Source organism: Lissotriton helveticus, chromosome 5_1 (assembly GCF_964261635.1).
Source record: "Lissotriton helveticus chromosome 5_1, aLisHel1.1, whole genome shotgun sequence".
Taxonomy (NCBI): domain Eukaryota; kingdom Metazoa; phylum Chordata; class Amphibia; order Caudata; family Salamandridae; genus Lissotriton; species Lissotriton helveticus.
Genome location: NC_136065.1, coordinates 1,529,710,804 through 1,529,729,302, shown reverse-complemented (window position 1 = coordinate 1,529,729,302; position 18,499 = coordinate 1,529,710,804).

Below are 18,499 nucleotides of genomic sequence, written 5' to 3'. Positions count from 1 at the left end.
GATTGAGCTATTGAAATATCCACACCAGTTCATGGTTTCATTAAGTGACTTTGTAAAACCAAGTACTTTCTCTGATGATTGGAAGTTGGAAAATATTAATAATATGATGTCAGATTTAGTAATGTCATCTAAATTCACAGAACATGATTACTTGCAGGTGTCATGATTCTCCCCTTGCGCAATGCCAATCTAGTGGCCAGAACTGTTTAATCATTAAAAAGCCCGCCCCATTCCTGTGCACCAGCACGTCCGTTGTGTAATTGTGTTTACTAATTTCTTGCATGTGTTTATGTGCTTCACGTTTTATTTATGATTGATATTTTCTCAGTTCTAACTCAGGATCGTGGCAAAGATGTGTCTGAACTCAGTGTTTACTTCGAAAAAGATGGTATTCTTTGTTGTCAAGTTGATCTCCGTGTGCCCGTGTGCCCAGAATTCGTTTGCTGTAAAGCCGCTTTGAGCGCATATGCTCGCAGCGGCCTATTGCGTACGTGCGCACTATTTCTTCTGGGTGCGGTCTGCTATTTAAACCGCACCCAGGCTTCTGGAAGTCGCTTTGCCTTCTGTTTGGTTACGAGAAGGATCGCGTCTGGAGGCTCTGCTGCTGACTTATCTGGGAGATTGAATTCAACTTGAAGAAGTCTTCGATTTGGCATCCCAGCGCTTAGAATCACCTGCAAAGACAAAATTCAAAGCTAAGTACATTTTGTGTATTTAAGAACAGGCGCCCCACGCAAGCAAGTCTTAATAATTTTTGGAGCTATTTCGTTTTTTTTCTGAGAAATAAGAAGACGAAAAGAGCTTGTTAAAGAACCCATTTTTATTCAGCCTTTTGGACTATGTTTTAAAAGATTACATGGCGCAAGTTAAAGGACATTACAAGAAATTATTGTAATTCGAATGAAAATGAAAAGACAGTTTAAAAGTCAAGTGATTTGATTTAATTTGATTTTGGGTTTTATAGAGCGCATAGCTGCCCTAGGGCTTCCCAGCGCTAGTGACCACTGTCCTGTGGGGTGAGGAAACAGGGGGGAGGGCTCAGGGGAAGAGTAGGGTCTTTAGTTGTTTCCTGAACCTGAGGTGATTGTGTTCTTGCCTCAGGGAAAGAGGAAGGGCATTCCATAGTCTGGGGGCGTTGTACGAGAACAGGCGGCCACCTGTTCTGGACTTCCTGATTCTGGGAACGTTTGCAAGGGAAAGGGAGTTTGATCTTAATTGTCTACTAGACTGTTGTTTTGTCACAAGTGGCCTAAGGATGGGAGGGCCTTCATTGTGCATAATTCTATGAGCTATGCAAGTGAATTGATAAGGTGTTTTGCATTGGAGGTTGTTTTTTCTTCTTTTGTGTTGACAACAGGTTTGGACACAAAGAATAAAAGAAACTCAATACACTCAGAATGAAAACAATTGCAATAAAACATAAAGTTATACTTCTATCTTCAACTAAGAACACCCAACAAGAACGCAGACAACTCTTTTCCATATACTAGACAAAGACATTCTGGACGAAGAACTAGATAACTCTGATCGCAGGTCGACAGCAAGAGAATCATCCCACAACGTCCAGTACCGGCCCTCCTCCCAAATTTCTAGTTTTAACCTTAGCTGTAAATTAATAATCAGCAAGTTTATAGTTAGTTATTGGGAAGTTGGTCCCTTGCGTCTCTGCGAAATCTTCTACGTCATCCAAGAGAGTTCCTGGGCAGACAAGGTAAGGGACGACGTAGCTTGGTATTGACAGAAGGCAAAGCCCATGAGTATTATTTCGCCCAGACGCAATGGACCAAGTGACCTTACAGGATATAGCTGCAGTCCTGAAAGATTTAAGGGATGAAAATGCATCTTTACGTAGAGACATGTCAGCATTACAAATGTCAGTTCAACAAAAACCACTTTTAAAACCAGCCACATTTCATGGCGCTTCTTCGGAGGCTGAACCTCAAACACAGATTCAAGTGGTAACTCCTATTCCAACTCCTTTAGCTCAGCCTGAAAGATTCTATGGGGATTGTAATAAGTTTTCCATATTTCTTCAACAATGTCATTTACACTTCTTAGCCAAAAAATCTGCTTTTCCTGATGACTCATCTAAAGTAGCTTTTATGTTATCTTACTTTGGAGGAGATGCCGCCTTGTGGTCAGTTCCATTAGTTGAAAATGATGATTCTATTTTATATAATTTCAAGAATTTTGAACGCGCATTAAAAAAGATTTTTGCAAAACATGTTTTTGTTCAATCTGCTGATAAAGATCTGTTAAATTTAAAACAGGGATCTTCAGACTTGCTTCATTATATTTCACAATTTAATCGTTTGGTTCTAGAAGCTAAATGGCCTTACGACAAGAGAGTTTCTATTTTTTACAGAGGTTTAAGGGAAGATTTAAAAGATATGGTTACTCAGATCCTAGAACCTCCTGAGGACATAAATGAGTTTATTGATTTAGTTGTAAAATTAAATCATCGCTTAAGTGAAAGAAAGAGAGAAAAAGGCAAAAGCGATCACAAACTTTTGTTTGTGAAAGAAAGAAACACGACTTTACGTGAGTCAGGTCCCAAACGAGATCCTGTAGAACCAATGCAGATAGGTTCCATTAGGGGGCCTTTATCTAAGGATGAAAAGGATAAGAGAAGAAAGTTGAATCAATGCCTTTATTGTGGCAAAACTGGCCATTTTGTAAAAGATTGCCCCACAAAACCCAATAAAGGCAAGCCTAGATCTTCAGAAATAGCTTTGGTACAAGAGCAATCGGAAAACTAGAAAACTCGATGAAGGATGAGGTCAGTTTATCGAGTGCTATTTCTAGTTTGGCCTCTACTCTTCCACCCATTGGGTGTAAACATTTTTGTATCATAGTGGAATTACGAAGTTTAGCTCAATCATCTCCTGCTAGAAAAGTGGAAGCAATTATAGATTCAGGAGCAACTGGTAATTTCATTGACACACACTTTTTCTCTCAATTAGGATTTAGATCTATTTTAAAAGCTCATTCCGAAATCGTAAGGGCAGTAGATGGAAAAGAATTGACTTCAGGACCTATCAACAGACAAAGTGAATTATTAGAAATGGACTGTTCACCTATTCACAGAGAAAAAATTCAATTTGATATAATTGATGCCCCTCAATTCAAATTGATTTTAGGAATCCCTTGGTTGATTCAACACAATCCTTATATAGATTGGATTAGTAAGACTATCACCTTTTATTCCAATCGTTGTACAAATCAATGTTTTCTTCTAGAGAAATCTAAAGACGTCATTCAAGGATTTGATTTTAATACTGAGTCTAACAGTGTTTTGGCCCTGGAAGGAGTACCTCCAATTTATTCAGACCTTTTGGATGTTTTTGACAAGAAGAAAGCTAATACTCTTCCACCACACAGGGACTTTGATTGCAGAATAGATCTTGTTCCTGGAGCTACTCTACCCTGTAGTAGAATATATGCACTAACCGAAAAAGAAAATTTACATCTTACAGAATATCTTGATGAATATCTTGCAAATGGTTTCATTCGACATTCAAAATCACCTGTGTCATCTTCTCATTTTTTTATTCCAAAGAAGGGAGGGGAATTACGCACGTGTATCGATTATAGAGCCTTGAATAATGTAACCATAAAAAATAGATATCCCCTGCCTTTGATACCCACATTATTGGATCAAGTAAAAAAAGCAACCATTTATACTAAATTGGATTTACGCGAAGCTTATCATTTGGTGAGAGTCCGAAAAGGCGATGAATGGAAGACAGCATTCCGTACTAAATTCGGCCTTTTGGAATACCAAGTTATGCCTTTCAGACTTTGTAATGCTCCAGCCGCCTTTCAATTTTTTATAAATGAGGTTTTGCATGAGTTCATTGATGTATGCTGTGTTGTCTATATAGATGACATTCTCATTTTTCCAATTCAGAAGAAGAACATGTGAAGCAAGTCCGTGCCATTCTGAAAAAAACTACTTTTAAATTCGCTATTTGTAAAACTTGAAAAGAGTCTATTCCATGTTTCAAGGGTTGAATTTTTAGGTTATGTCATCAGTCCCAAAGGTATAGAAATGGATCCTAAAAAGGTAGAAGCAGTTGATTCTTGGCCCAGTCCAACTACCGTAAAGCAAGTCCAAAGCTTTTTAGGTTTTGCAAATTTTTATCGCCGCTTCATCCAAAACTTTTCTCAAATTATCACCCCTATTACCAGATTACTGAGAAAAGGAGTAAAATTTGTATGGTCAGAACAAGCAGAAAAAGCTTTTCAGGATCTAAAGAGAAAATTTACTACAGCTCCAATTTTAAGTCATCCAGATCCTAGTCAGCCATTCATTGTGGAAGCAGATGCTTTGCAATTTGCTTTAGGAGGAATCTTATCACAAAGAAACATTAATACTGGCCAAATGCATCCTATTGCTTTTTATTCCCGAAAGTTGTCTGAAGCGGAATTAAATTATGCAATAGCAGACAAGGAACTTTTGGCCATAAAAGCAGTTTTTGAAGAATGGCGCCACTACTTGCTAGGTGCTCGTCAGCCTGTAACTATTTATACTGATCACAGAAATCTGCAAGCCTTGAGATCTGTAAAGGCCTTATCTGCTAGACAATTGAGATGGTCAATGTTTTTTAATGACTACAATTTTGTAATCACATATCGACCTGGAAAAGAAAATTTAAAAGCTGATGCTTTATCCAGAATTGGTGAAAATAACGTTGAATCATCTTTGGAAATTCATCCGGTTCTTCCTGTGTCATGTTTTCAAGCCAGTCTGACTGTTAGTGATGTTATAACTGAAATTAAAAAAGAAATTAAAAAAAAGGTGTGGATGAATGGAAAAGAGAACATCCTTATCTACAAGAAAGAGATAATTTGATTTTTGTACATGATCTAATTTTTGTACCTACTGACTCCATTAAGAAAGAAATTCTTCGTTTCCATCATGACACGACATTGGCTGCTCATCCAAGCATAGTCAAAACCTACGGATTAATCAAAAGAACTTTCTGGTGGCCATCTATGTTCAAAGATGTGCAAGCTTTTGTGGAAACTTGTAGTGTTTGTATTCAAAATAAATCATCTCATCAGGCTCCAAGTGGTCTTTTAACTCCTCTTCCGATTCCACCGCACCCATGGCATACAATCTCTTTAGATTTTATTGTTGAATTGCCAGTCACAAGGAAAGGTTTTACTACCATCTTAACAGTAGTGGATCAGTTCTCTAGTATGGCCCATTTTGTTCCTTTAAAAAAGTTACCATCAGCATTGGAATTAGCACATATTATAATGACTAATATAATACGTTTTCATGGAATTCCTTCTGTGGTAATTTCCGATAGAGGTTCTCAATTTATTTCCCGCGTTTGGCGAAGTTAGAGTTCTCTTCTAAAGATGGAAATTCGATTGTCATCAAGTTATCATCCTCAAACTGATGGTTTAACGGAACGCACCAACCAGACAATAGAACAATTTCTTTGTTGCATGTTGACCAATGTAGATGAAGATTGGTCTGAGCTCCTAAGTCAATTGGAATTTGCTTATAATAATATGGATCATACTTCTATTGGGATGTCTCCATTCTTCTGTAATTTCGTTTTCATCCCAAAAGTTTTCCTAATGAAGTAAAAGGAATGAATCCTGTACCAGCTATCTCAGAATATGTTTCCAAATTATCCTCTGTTCAAGACCTGGCCAAATTCAATTTAGCTCAGGCAAAAGAAAATCAGAAAAAGTTTGCAGATAAACACAGATCTAAACAACCTGGTTATTCACCTGGAGAAAAGGTTTGGTTAAGTACCAAAAATTTGAAAATTAAGGGCAATCGTAAATTCAATCCAAGATTTATTGGTCCTTTTTCTGTAGAGAAGATAATAAATCCTGTCTGTGTAAAATTGGTGCTTCCGTCCAAATATCAAATTCACCCAGTATTTCATGTATCTTTGATAAAACCTTTCCACCCCGAACTCGATTTGTTCATCCACCTTCTCCAATCATAGTGGAAGGACATCCTGAATATGAGGTGAGAACAATTTTGGATTCTAAAAGAGTTCAAGGAAAACTTTTCTATCTTGTAGATTGGAAAGGTTATGGTCCCGAAGAAAGGTCTTGGGAACCTTTGGACCATTTAAAACATGCACCAAAAGTAGTAAGAACTTTTCATGTTCGACTTCCTGAGAAACCAAAGCCTATCTCACCAGTCTTAGGGGGATCTTGAGAAGGGTGTCCTGTCATGATTCTCCCCTTGCGCAATGCCAATCTAGTGGCCAGAACTGTTTAATCATTAAAAAGCCCGCCCCATTCCTGTGCACCAGCACGTCCGTTGTGTAATTGTGTTTACTAATTTCTTGCATGTGTTTATGTGCTTCACGTTTTATTTATGATTGATATTTTCTCAGTTCTAACTCAGGATCGTGGCAAAGATGTGTCTGAACTCAGTGTTTACTTCGAAAAAGATGGTATTCTTTGTTGTCAAGTTGATCTCCGTGTGCCCGTGTGCCCAGAATTCGTTTGCTGTAAAGCCGCTTTGAGCGCATATGCTCGCAGCGGCCTATTGCGTACGTGCGCACTATTTCTTCTGGGTGCGGTCTGCTATTTAAACCGCACCCAGGCTTCTGGAAGTCGCTTTCCTTCCGTTTGGTTACGAGAAGGATCGCGTCTGGAGGCTCTGCTGCTGACTTACCTGGGAGATTGAATTCAACTTGAAGAAGTCTTCGATTTGGCAGCCCAGCGCTTAAAATCACATGCAAAGACAAAATTCAAAGCTAAGTACATTTTGTGTATTTAAGAACAGGCGCCCCAGGCAAGCAAGTCTTAATAATTTTTGGAACGATTTAGTTTTTTTTCTGAGAAATAAGAAGACGAAAAGAACTTGTTAAAGAACCCATTTTTATTCAGCCTTTTGGACTATGTTTTAAAAGATTACATGGCGCAAGTTAAAGGACATTACAAGAAATTATTGTGATTCCAATGAAAATGAAAAGACAGTTTAAAAGTCAAGTGAATTGATAAGGTGTTTTGCATTGGAGGTTGTTTTTTCTTCTTTTGTGTTGACAACAGGTTTGGACACAAAGAATAAAAGAAACTCAATACACTCAGAATGAAAACAATTGCAATAAAACATAAAGTTATACTTCTATCTTCAACTAAGAACACCCAACAAGAACGCAGACGACTCTTTTCCATATACAAGACAAAGACATACTGGACGAAGAACTAGACAACTCTGTTCGCAGGTCGACAGCAAGAGAATCATCCCACAACGTCCAGTACAGGCCCTCCTCCCAAATTTCTAGTTTTAACCTTAGCTGTAAATTAATAATCAGCAAGTTTATAGTTAGTTATTGGGAAGTTGGTCCCTTGCGTCTCTGCAAAATCTTCTACGTCATCCAAGAGAGTTCCTGGGCAGACAAGGTAAGGGACGACGTAGCTTGGTATTGACAGCAGGGTTCATCAAATTATGAAGAAATGTACTGTTATAAACATTATGGTAATCACTATTTGCATAAATCTGCTCAACCTAGAAATGTTTTTAATTATTACCAATGGGAACATTGTGCAACACCACCTAAAGGCAGCTCGAAAACATTTTATGAGACATTCCCATACTTCTCAGGGTTTAACACTAGTGATGCAGAAACGTTTTATTATAATATGTTAAATAAGACAGGAATGAAAACAATGTTGACAAATACTAAATTGATTTATTCTGAAACATTTTATGAAAAAATGACTACATTTGGTTTTGAATTTTGGAAAAACAACATTGAAACAAAAACCATCTGGGGTACAAAAGACTGGCAGGTCCAAGGTTTAGAAGCATTATTTTGAGCCTGCATGATCCCAGAACAGATAATATTCCTGAATGACACCATTCAGCAAACAACCTGTCTTGGTTTAACCAAGATAAAAGACTTAAATAAACCGTCTATTCCGAAGCCCATACCTGATAGTAATAGCACTACAGATGTGGAGATAGACGTATCCCATATTTTACACCAAAACAGAACAAATCCTGATTGGAAAAATGGTTGATCTGGCCCACGGACACAAATAACTGTCAAGATAGATTCCTGAACAAAATACAGGGGTTCAAACTGAACAGGCCAGACCCAAGATATTCCCAGAGACAACATCCAGGGGTAGTTACAACATACAGTGTAGGGAAACTATGCCTTGAGTGGCTACAGAAATCCACACTGGCTGAAATGAAGCAACACTTGACTTTACTTAAAGAAGGTGCTCACTTGCGTGATTTCATACTGGGACCACGCAAACAGCGTCAAAAATGTTTCATATACGCCGGTATATACGTTGCTTACAACGAGGCTCGGAAAGTAACACAAATTGAAACTGCTGAAAAAATACGAGAAATTAATCGTATAAATTTGGAATAATCACTTTCTCTAGTGGACAATGGGTTAACGACTCTGTCCTCCAGAATATATTTACTGGACAGCATTGAATCATCTGCTATTGATGTAATAGAGCAGGACTTGCTAATGTTACATCATGGTCAGTCCCAATTACGTTCTATTGTACAGCTTGGCTGGACGTTGGAAAATCTGAGTTCAGGCTACGTGCCATGGCATTTAATCAACACAACGTCATTATTCTCTATCTTTAACCTTACTGATAAACAAATCAGTTTGGCACAAAAAGGAGCAGAGTATACGATTCTGAGCATTGAAAAACTTGAGAGATTACCATTGACAATGTCAGAGAGACCTGTCATTGAATGGATAATACATGGAACGATTACAATCCCAATAACAACTTTCCAGTTTAAGTATTGCCAAAAATATATACCAGCAGGCCTGTATGAAAGGTTGGGTAAAGGATACATCAAGTCAACATGGAATTTACCTTATACACACAAATGTTATAGTGAAGGGAAAAAGGAGGTATTCCTTAGTGGTAACAATTGTAAAAAAACACTAAGCGGTACACTTCTGTGTCAAGGTATTAACTTGCATGGAGCCTGCGAAGGTTCATCAAATAGCCTTTCATGTCACCTGCATGGCACTCCTACAGCACAGATAGAGCCATTTTTCAGACAGCTTTCCAACGGCAGCTACGTTCTAATAAGTGACCACAGCTGTTGTGGCATGGTGCCAGGAAAAGCCTATCTCGTGAGCGTTACTTCCATGGTCACTTGCTGTATGCAAGTATTGTATCCAAGCAGCAATCCAGACATGGAGGCGGCAATATGGCCTTCTTTGAATATCTCTTCTATTCGAATTGATACTTTAAGCAGAATGAAGTCTATTATTTTACAGACAACTGTGCCTTTAACCTCGTATGATCTGCAAGTTGCAAGGACAGCGGCAGAGATACATTCCCTATTATCAACAAATTGCCCCGTGCATTTCGTATAAATGTTAGGTCAAATTTTAAACATGTCTGATACCAGTGGCATCGCACATGTATTTAAGACAATTTTTTCGAGACTGTTAGCACCCTTTGAAACAGTTCTTGGCATTTTCCCGAATTTTGTGCATTCCCTTTTCGGCGGCCTGCCTCTTCTTTTGGGACTCGTAGCAGGAATTTTATTTTTGATCCTTCTGCTCCAATATGGCAAGCCAAGCCACAGACAAAACTCCAGCTACAATGGAAGAGACGATCCTAGCAATACGCTACCGAGACCGAATCACTAAAGTCCTCGGATTAGCCCGGCTAAGAGATCTAAGTGCAACCTGGTTTCTTTCATTCAGACCAATCTGGCAAGATTGCATCTTACCTGTGCTTCGATGTCTGCTATGCGGAGAAGAATGTGTGTTGGACGTCTGTCTTACACTACCATCAGCAGTACCAATGGATATCGATACTTTGCTAGGTCCGGTAACGACTCATGCAACGTGTAGTCCCCAGCGGCTACCTATTCTGATGACGGCATTCGTTGAGACTTCACCATTACGACTAGGTGGAGGTGAAGTACGATATGAAAGCAGCACCAAACAGGTACTACCTTCTGTGAGCATTCCTGGTCCCGACATCGATGATAGCAATCACTCTCACTTTTGCACTATTTCAGCTTTTTCGAACTTGGTCGAACTTTCACCTGATGTTGTAGACCAATTTTTCGCAACACTGCCTGATATGATGTTCTCCAGTCAACGAGAATACCTTTTAAAAACAACGAGCACACAGCGTTCCCTGAACTCTGAATTCGGCCTTCAGTTTTTGATAAACAAAACTACTGAAAACATTTGGAACTATTTTTACCCCTGAAAGCAAAATTATTTTTTCTCTTCCAAAATATTTACCTTTTTGTGGCACATGGTACTCTGCTTAAAGTAGAACTATTCTTAGAGAACAAAGCTCCTATTTTAGGAACTCTAGAGACAATATTTTACCTCAGCCTCTAGCACATGTACAGTATTGTATAAATATTTGATGAAATGGTCTTGACCTTCTTTTCTGTATTCAGAGCCATTTCATGTGTAATTTTCGCAATTCATTCAGCTGATAGATATATATGCATTTAACTGAATGATACCACTGCTTGAAAAAACGTACAGTACCAATACTCATTTTCGTGTATTTACCATATACCATTTCAAATGCAATTTATGTATTTTGGGGTGGGTTGGAAAACACACATGCATCGTTATATGTTTAATATTGCTTAGTTTTTAGTAATGATGAACATTAATACGTGGAGTGGGTGTTGTGTACCTATCTAGGACCCTAATTCGATATTCCCGATTTATGCCCTTATATGGTTATAACAAATACTATCCTTATAAAGGCATAAGAATCATATCCATATTTAGTAATAGCCAATGCAGTCAAAATACGGCACGGCTACTCCCCTAGACTCCTAGAAAGTACAACGCGTTCTTTAAACAAACCAAGCCTCCAGCAGCCCGGGAAATCCCCCTGCTTTTGTTTTGATATGCAAAAGAGCTCCTTGAGTCCAGAAAGAACTGTTAGTTCTTAGTGACGTCTTATGTCCAACCTTACGTCAAACCCAGCACCTTCCAGGTATAAATATACCAATGTTGCCTTAAGCAAACACACGGTGGTTTGGAGAAGAGCAGCTATCTACTTGCCCGGTAGCCCAGCTGATGCGAGAGCCGAAGGAAGCCGCCCCTCCCCTTTGACGCACTGAGAGAGACGCTGTCTTTTTCTCCAGCCAAAAAAATCCAGCTCCGGTGTTTCCAGTCACCCTTGAGGGTTGCTGGGAGATCTAGTCCTGAGAGAGAGATACAAGACCTCCTACATTCTAGAACCAAGGTACGGAGCTGACAAAACCCTTAAGAGAATTCTTGATTCAGATTCTTGGCAAAAAACCAACTTAACTTAAACTGCACCTTACTTACTCCTTCTCACGTATTAGGCTTAGGTCAGGTACACCGGGGTAGGCATATCTTAGAAGCACTAGTTGAGTACGTTAGTCAATGTTTTAATGTATGTATATATTTTATCCATTTTAAAGTATCATATGGCTAAGAAACCATATCAATGCTTTTACAGTATTATTTCATAATACTCCTTTTAGTGTACGTACTTTACTTCATGATAAGTATTGCAATTGTGGCAACTCATTTCTCTTGCATGAGAAAGAAGACTGCTCAATAAATAACATCTTTTATTGAAAACGCCCGTCTCTCTATTTCTCTGCACTCTGGTGAAACTAAGTATGCACGATTGAGTGAAATAACCGTCTATTGTTTTCACACAACTCTAGAGATATACTCTTTATTCTGAGGGAGTAAAGTTGTCATGTTTATGCGGTTGTCAGAAACTAATCCCTTCTTGTCTAAATCTGGAGAGTTAACTCTTTCCTGAACATTCGAGAAAGTTTCTAGTGACCTCTGAGCTAGCTGGCAAAACTAATTAAGTCTAGATGACCTCAGTCCTACGTCTACACTGCTGTTTATATTATTCCAATGCACAGAGCATATTGGGAATATAGGAACTACACTACAAGGAGAGACCTCAGTGTGCATCTTCCAGCCCACTACTGATCCTTTAAAGTAATTCTAATCGTAGTTACAGTAACTTAAATTTCCTTCCATAGGATATCATTGCCTGCTATATAAAATATATATAAATTAAAACAATATAAAAAATATATATATATTACAATTTCAATATTTTTAAAAACATTTATTTTTCAATTTATATAAAAATATGTAATGCAATTTAAAAAATAAAATATCTAAACATAAATAATTTAAAATAATGTAGTAAATCAGTATAAAACAAATATGACAATTAATGCATTTAAAAATTATCATTTACAAAACCTTTGAAATTCACTGAAAAAACCATAGGTTTCACACACGTTATAGTTAGGAATTAGCATTTAGAAAACCTCAGAAATTCACTGAAAAAACCATAGGTTTCACACATGTTATAGTTAGCGTGACATTTCACTCATACAAAACCTTTGAAATTCCCCCGTTATAGTTAGTTCAGCTAACTGTAGCTCGCACGCCCGCAATGTACTGCTGATGACGTCACGTATTACATCACTCATCACATGGTCAGTGACATCACTGATGACATCACTGATGACATCTCAATTTGTTATAACATTTTGCGTGATAAAGGAACGCATGGTAATGGTGTGTTCGTGGTAGGGACTGCTTTATAAAGGCAAGTCGTGGTTCTGACTGCATGGTGAAGAATGTTTCCCATGTAGCTGTCACCCAGCCCAGACATGTATTGGAGGCACGCTGCAGGCACACAGAGCAAAGTTAAGAACATAGAAATGTCCACTTTCTAAAAGTGGCCTTTCCAAAATGGTAATGTCAAGTTCAACTTTACCATTAACCCCTCCCATGCTCTTGATGTAACCGTTCCGTCACGAGCCTCGGGTGGGCTGTGCTGGTGACGGAACGGTTCCGTCACGGCCCGCTCACCGCGCCTGCGCGGCGTGAAGTCCACGCCTGCGCTGACGTTCTAATGGGCGGGCGGGTCCGTGACGGAACAGTTCCGTCACAAGCACAGCTCACCCGAGGGCCATGACGGAGCGGTTCTGTCACGAGCACGGGACCGACGCACGGCCCCGCCTCCTCCTTAGCGCTGCGGCGGAATAGCCGCCGCAGCAAAGGGGTTAAAGAGGATTTATCACTACCATTCTCAAGGTATTAAATATAAAGTAGCTACTCCTTCCCAATCAGGAATTACAGCTTAAAAGGTATTTTAAGGAATCCCCTAATGCTAGCCTATGGTAAGAGTAGGCCTCACAGCAGTAAAAAAACATATTTTGCGGTTTGTCATTGCCAGAACATGTAAAATTTAAAATTACATATCCTGTCTTTTAGTTACACAGCACCCTGCCCTGAGGGACACTTAGGCCTTTCCTTAGGGGTGACTCATGTGTAATAAAAGGGGAGTTTAAGGTTTGGAAAGCAATCTTAAATGACCAGTTGCAGTGGCAGTAAACTGCACTAACAGGCCCTACAATGGAAGGCCAGGGACAAGTTTGATAGACTACTTGTGTGGGTGGCACAACCAGTGCGGCAGGCCAACTAGTAGCATTTAATTTCCCCGGCCCAGGGTGTATAGAGTACCACCTTTCAAGGGACCTACAAATACATTTAATATGTGAGTCAGGTATACACCACTTATCTACATTTTTAGAGCAGAAGCACATGCACTTTAGCACTCCTCAGCAGAGGTAAAGTACTTGGAGCCCTAAAGCCAATAAAAACAAGGTCAGAAAAAGAGGAGGAGGAAGGTAAAAGGTTTGGGGTAACCCCTGCAAAAAAAGCCATTTCAAGCACAACCTAACCAGCCTAAAGTCATGATAGCCTTATCAATACATTGATGGACTTCCCTGCTTAGGGAGATACAACCTGGACAATTGCCCATTACTATAGGGGTACTTACCAGTTCCACAGTGGTAGGGACCCAGTTGGATTCCTCTGTCTATGCTTTCTGAGGCCACAAACGAACCCATGGGGAATCCTTCTCCTTATCTGGGGACTACATCTGTCCAACACCTAACCTAAATTTGCTCACAGGTGCATCCCAGTAAGCAGATAGTACCACCATGACCTATAAAGTAATATGGCCCATTCCACCCCTTGTGTTTTACTTCTGTCCCCAACCCAAGGAAAACTCTGTCCACAATGACAACAACCAACAGAGGCCACTGACATCTGTCAGTGTCACAAGCCAGGCCACGGACCATCAGGGGTCTCTATTTGCTGAGGTTTCTCACAGTGGATACTAGTAGCCCCAGGTGTCTTGCACCCTTTGTCCACTCCACCTCCCACTAGTTCATCGGTGGTATTCTACAACTGGTCATCCAATCTAGAGTCTGTACCCTTGGGCTGGCCAGGATCCAGGGTTGAGTCTGTCCTCCCCTGCCACTACATCTGGGGTTCTGTACCCTCCTCTTGGTAGAGGTACCCTCAGAAACCTGAACTGTCAGTGTGCCTGTGGCAGCCACCCCTCCTAGTTCCCCTGACACCAGGTGTAACTTATTCCCCAAAATGTAGTCAATGGGTATCTGGGGACTAACTATGCACCTTCACTGGGTCATCTCCCCACCCGACTCTAGAAACACCAGGGCCATACAGCAGAAAAAGTATTTTCCCTGAGCTGGGATCACTCTACGGATGTATGACGTTACAACGCATGCTTTTACATCGCATGCCTTTACAACGCGGTTTTTACATCGCATACCATTACAACGCATAGCACTTTTGGGTGTTGGATAGTGAATAGTTTAATTTACTATTCCAACTCCAGTCCCGGTGGACACTAGGGAAGGTTATTGGATAGTAAATTAACCTATTCCCTATCCTAGAGCGCCCCCCAGCGCAATGCGTTGTAATAGTTTGCGTTGTAATGACCGCGTTGTAATGGTAGTGCATTGTAAAAGTTTCGTTGTAAGTGATGTTTCCCCACTCTACACACCTAATTGGTGTACAGCTCTGGGGAGACTAGCTCTTCCTCAACAATGGTCCTAAAAGCCCCAGTATCCCTCAGAGCAGTGGTTGGGACCCCATTCACTCCAACCTGGTGGAAGTGACTGCTCCCACCATCTGGGACTACCAACTCACCCTCTAAGTCTATCTCCCAATTTAGGAAGATTAGGGCATATTCCATCTCCTTCCCCTGGGGACTACCTTCCCCTCAGGCCACATGGGCCACTCCTATAGATTCTCATCAGTGGGTGGTTTCTTTGGACAGATAAAGTCCAACTGCTAATGTCCTAGCTGGGAACAATCAAAGCAGCAGGGTTGGAAATGGGGCGCCCAGGGCCGCTGCCTACTGGAACCTCCCTTTCTCTTCTCAGAAGGGACATGGGAACCCTTTCCCTTCCCCTTCACCTGAGACCTGTCTGGGTTGCCCTTGACCCCCCCCCCACTCTGCTGGGGGGAACCTGTACCACTCTCCTTGGAGTCACTTCCAGGTAGAGTTAGTCAGCTTGCTATCCCACAGGTGTAGGCGCAGCTCTGGTAAACAATTATCAAGAATGTGCTCCTTCAAAAATAAGTTGTACAACCCTTCATAATCATCAACTTTGCTGCCCCTCACCTACCTCTTCAGTGTCTTACCATAGTCCAGGAAATACACTCATGCCTGTGTAAAGAGGTTGTTACTACCCCTGAACGTTTGCCTGTACTTCTCAGGTGTCAAACCAAACTTCCTGACTAAAACAGCCTTTATGGCAGTGTAGTTGGTCTGGTCTCCCACCTCTAATGTAAGAAGTGTGTCCCTTACTACTGCTGGCATATTTCACCAAAGACTACCCCCCCAGAACTCCTCTGAAATTCTGTGCACATTTAAAGCCACTTAATAGGTAGCCCGCCATGTATCTACATCAACCCCCACACTGCAACTGGGCACCATATCATTGAGGATACGGAATCTGAACTCGCTTGAAGACCCTGCAGGTATGCCACCACTATCACTGCTGTTGCTGGACCCTATGTCCTGCTCTCTAAGGCTGAGCTCATGGGCCATCCTCGTCTCTTCCATGGCCAGCTGTTTGTCCTCAAGTGCTCCAGTTTCGTTTGCTCTGGAGCTTGCTCTTTCTCTAACTTGGCAAGCTCCAATTTCAATTTCCTCTCTTGTTTTCTGTCCGCCAGCTCCTCTGGGGACAGATTCTTTGATGAGACACTGTTCCCTGCTCTGGGATGAACTGCACCCGCTGGCAAGTTATTGGCCCCTTCCACAGGCAGTCCTAAATCCACATTGGCATCCAGGTTCAGCTCCTCATCCTCCTCAGGAATTTTCTGCTCCTCATACAGGTCATCACCCCCTGCAACCTGGGAGTCTGCCCACGCCCTTTTTCTGCAGGTGCACCTTACTGTTGAACCCTCTCATTGAGACATAAAATTGTTTGCAAAATACCTTCATCTGAGACAGGGTATAGGATTCCAACTGGAGCAGATCACATTCTACACTTTCATGAGCAGGTGCTGCTTCTCCAGATCGAGACATTTTAGCAGAATTTTTTTTTATGAAAAGGTCAAAAAGGGAGAATTGAAAATTAAAAAAATGCCAAATAGCAAGGGACAGACAAAAATGTTTACCAATCAGGAGGAATAGGTTCAAATTGGTCTAAGTACAGAGTTGTAGTGAACACTTAATTACTAAATGGTAGTGCACAAATACAAGTCTTATCTTCACCGCTGATCATCAATGTTACAGATGGGTTCTCTAGTTGGCAGAGGTTTGGACCCGGTCCAAGTAGGGACCACCACTCTAGTCTGGGAAAGTCGGATACACAACCCAATGCTAGACGATGGAAGGAGTAGGCCTCACAGGATTGAACGACTAGTATAGCTGTTTGTCATTGCCAGGACATGTAGAACTTAAAAGCACATGTCTTGCCTTTTAGTTCCACAGCACCCTCCCCATAGGGTCACTTAGGGACTACCTTCGGTAAGACTTATGTGTAATAAAAGGGGAGATTAAGGCCTGGCTTTAAATTCCAAGCTGAAGTGGCAGTAAACTGCACACACAGACCCTGAAATGACAGGCCTGAGTCAGGTTTGAAAGGCTACTTGTGTGGGTGGCACAACCAGTGCTTCATACCCACTTATGGCATTTAATATACAGGCCCTGGGTTTAAGGTACACCACCTTACAAGGGTATTACAAGTAAATGAAATATGCCAATCAGGTATACACCAATTATACACATGTTTAGGGAAGAAGCACCTGCACTTTAGCACTGATCAGCAGTGGTAAAGTGCCCAGAGTTCCAAAGCCAACAAAAATGAGGTGAGGAAAAAGAAGAGGAGGAAGGCAAAACGTTTGGGGAAACCCTTCAAAGTGGACCATTTCCAACAGCTGCCCACTTTCCGCTCATTTAATCTACAGTGCTCTGCATGCTACACCACCTTCATTTCCATAATGCATCACTGTTTAACTGTCCCAAGATTGCCACCATGTTCAGAAGCATCATGGCAACCTTATTGGATTGGTAAAACAACAATACACTGTGCACTATACCATTCAGGGCCAATGGAATTATGAGGCAGGGGAGCACTAAGGTATGCAGCGGGTTTGACTAAATATGAGGCAAGAAAAGGCAAAATATGTGGCATAATGTGGAACTTTTTTTGATACTATTACTTCATTATTTTGTAATTTTTACATATGGTAATACTGTCTCAGCAAAGGTTTCAGCTCATTATTACCAGCTTATCAACGAAAATACAAAAAAAGAAACCAAAAGATGACCAGTTAACCTTTTTACAAAGGGTCTTCCTCCTTGCGCAAACTCAGTCGCCAAGCTTTTAGTAACTTTCAATCCATTTATGCAAGGAACAATGTTTGCTGTTAAAATCTGCAATTATGCAGCAGATGATGAATTATGTTGCAAATCCGTAATCATGCAAAAAAAGCAACAGCCATGGAATTGCATAATTCCAGTGGCCCTAAATGTTTAATGTGATGCTTAGTTTTATTGCAAGCACATACCTGCCCCAATTATGTGTGTCATTTTTTTTCTTTTTTCTTTTCTTCTTTACATTTACCCTGCCTCCACTTAGTGAGTTTATGCATGACTTTTTTTTATAGATGGATGGGTAGTTGAATACAATAAAGAGTTAGTGGGTAAATTAATGGAAGCATGAACGCAAAGATGAATGACAGAGTGCATGTATGATTAGGTATTGACTGTCAAAACCCTTCAGTGAATGAAGAGGTACGTACAGTTGTAAACCACACCTATTGCATTGGTGTCTTCGCATCAGACATCTCTTGAGACACCGCTACAGGCTCGAATGGAGACACCTGCTGTTCACTTATCTGTTCTAGAACATAAAATCAAAAGTTTAGGAAAACTTTGTAACTACCTGCAATTACGAAGGTGTCAATTATGCAAGACATTAATGGCAAATAATCCACTTTGCACAGCACTTGGTCAGTTATGTAATTAATGCGAATTCCTAACTTCAGTAGCTGCCGCAGGTGGGTAGGTTAGTTACTGGGACACATTCTGGGTGAACCTATATGTCTAATTGGTGCTTTATGTTCCCCTGCAGACAGAACGCACACAACTAACAACTTACAGGAATGCCAGGAGAGCTAGAAGGGCGTGC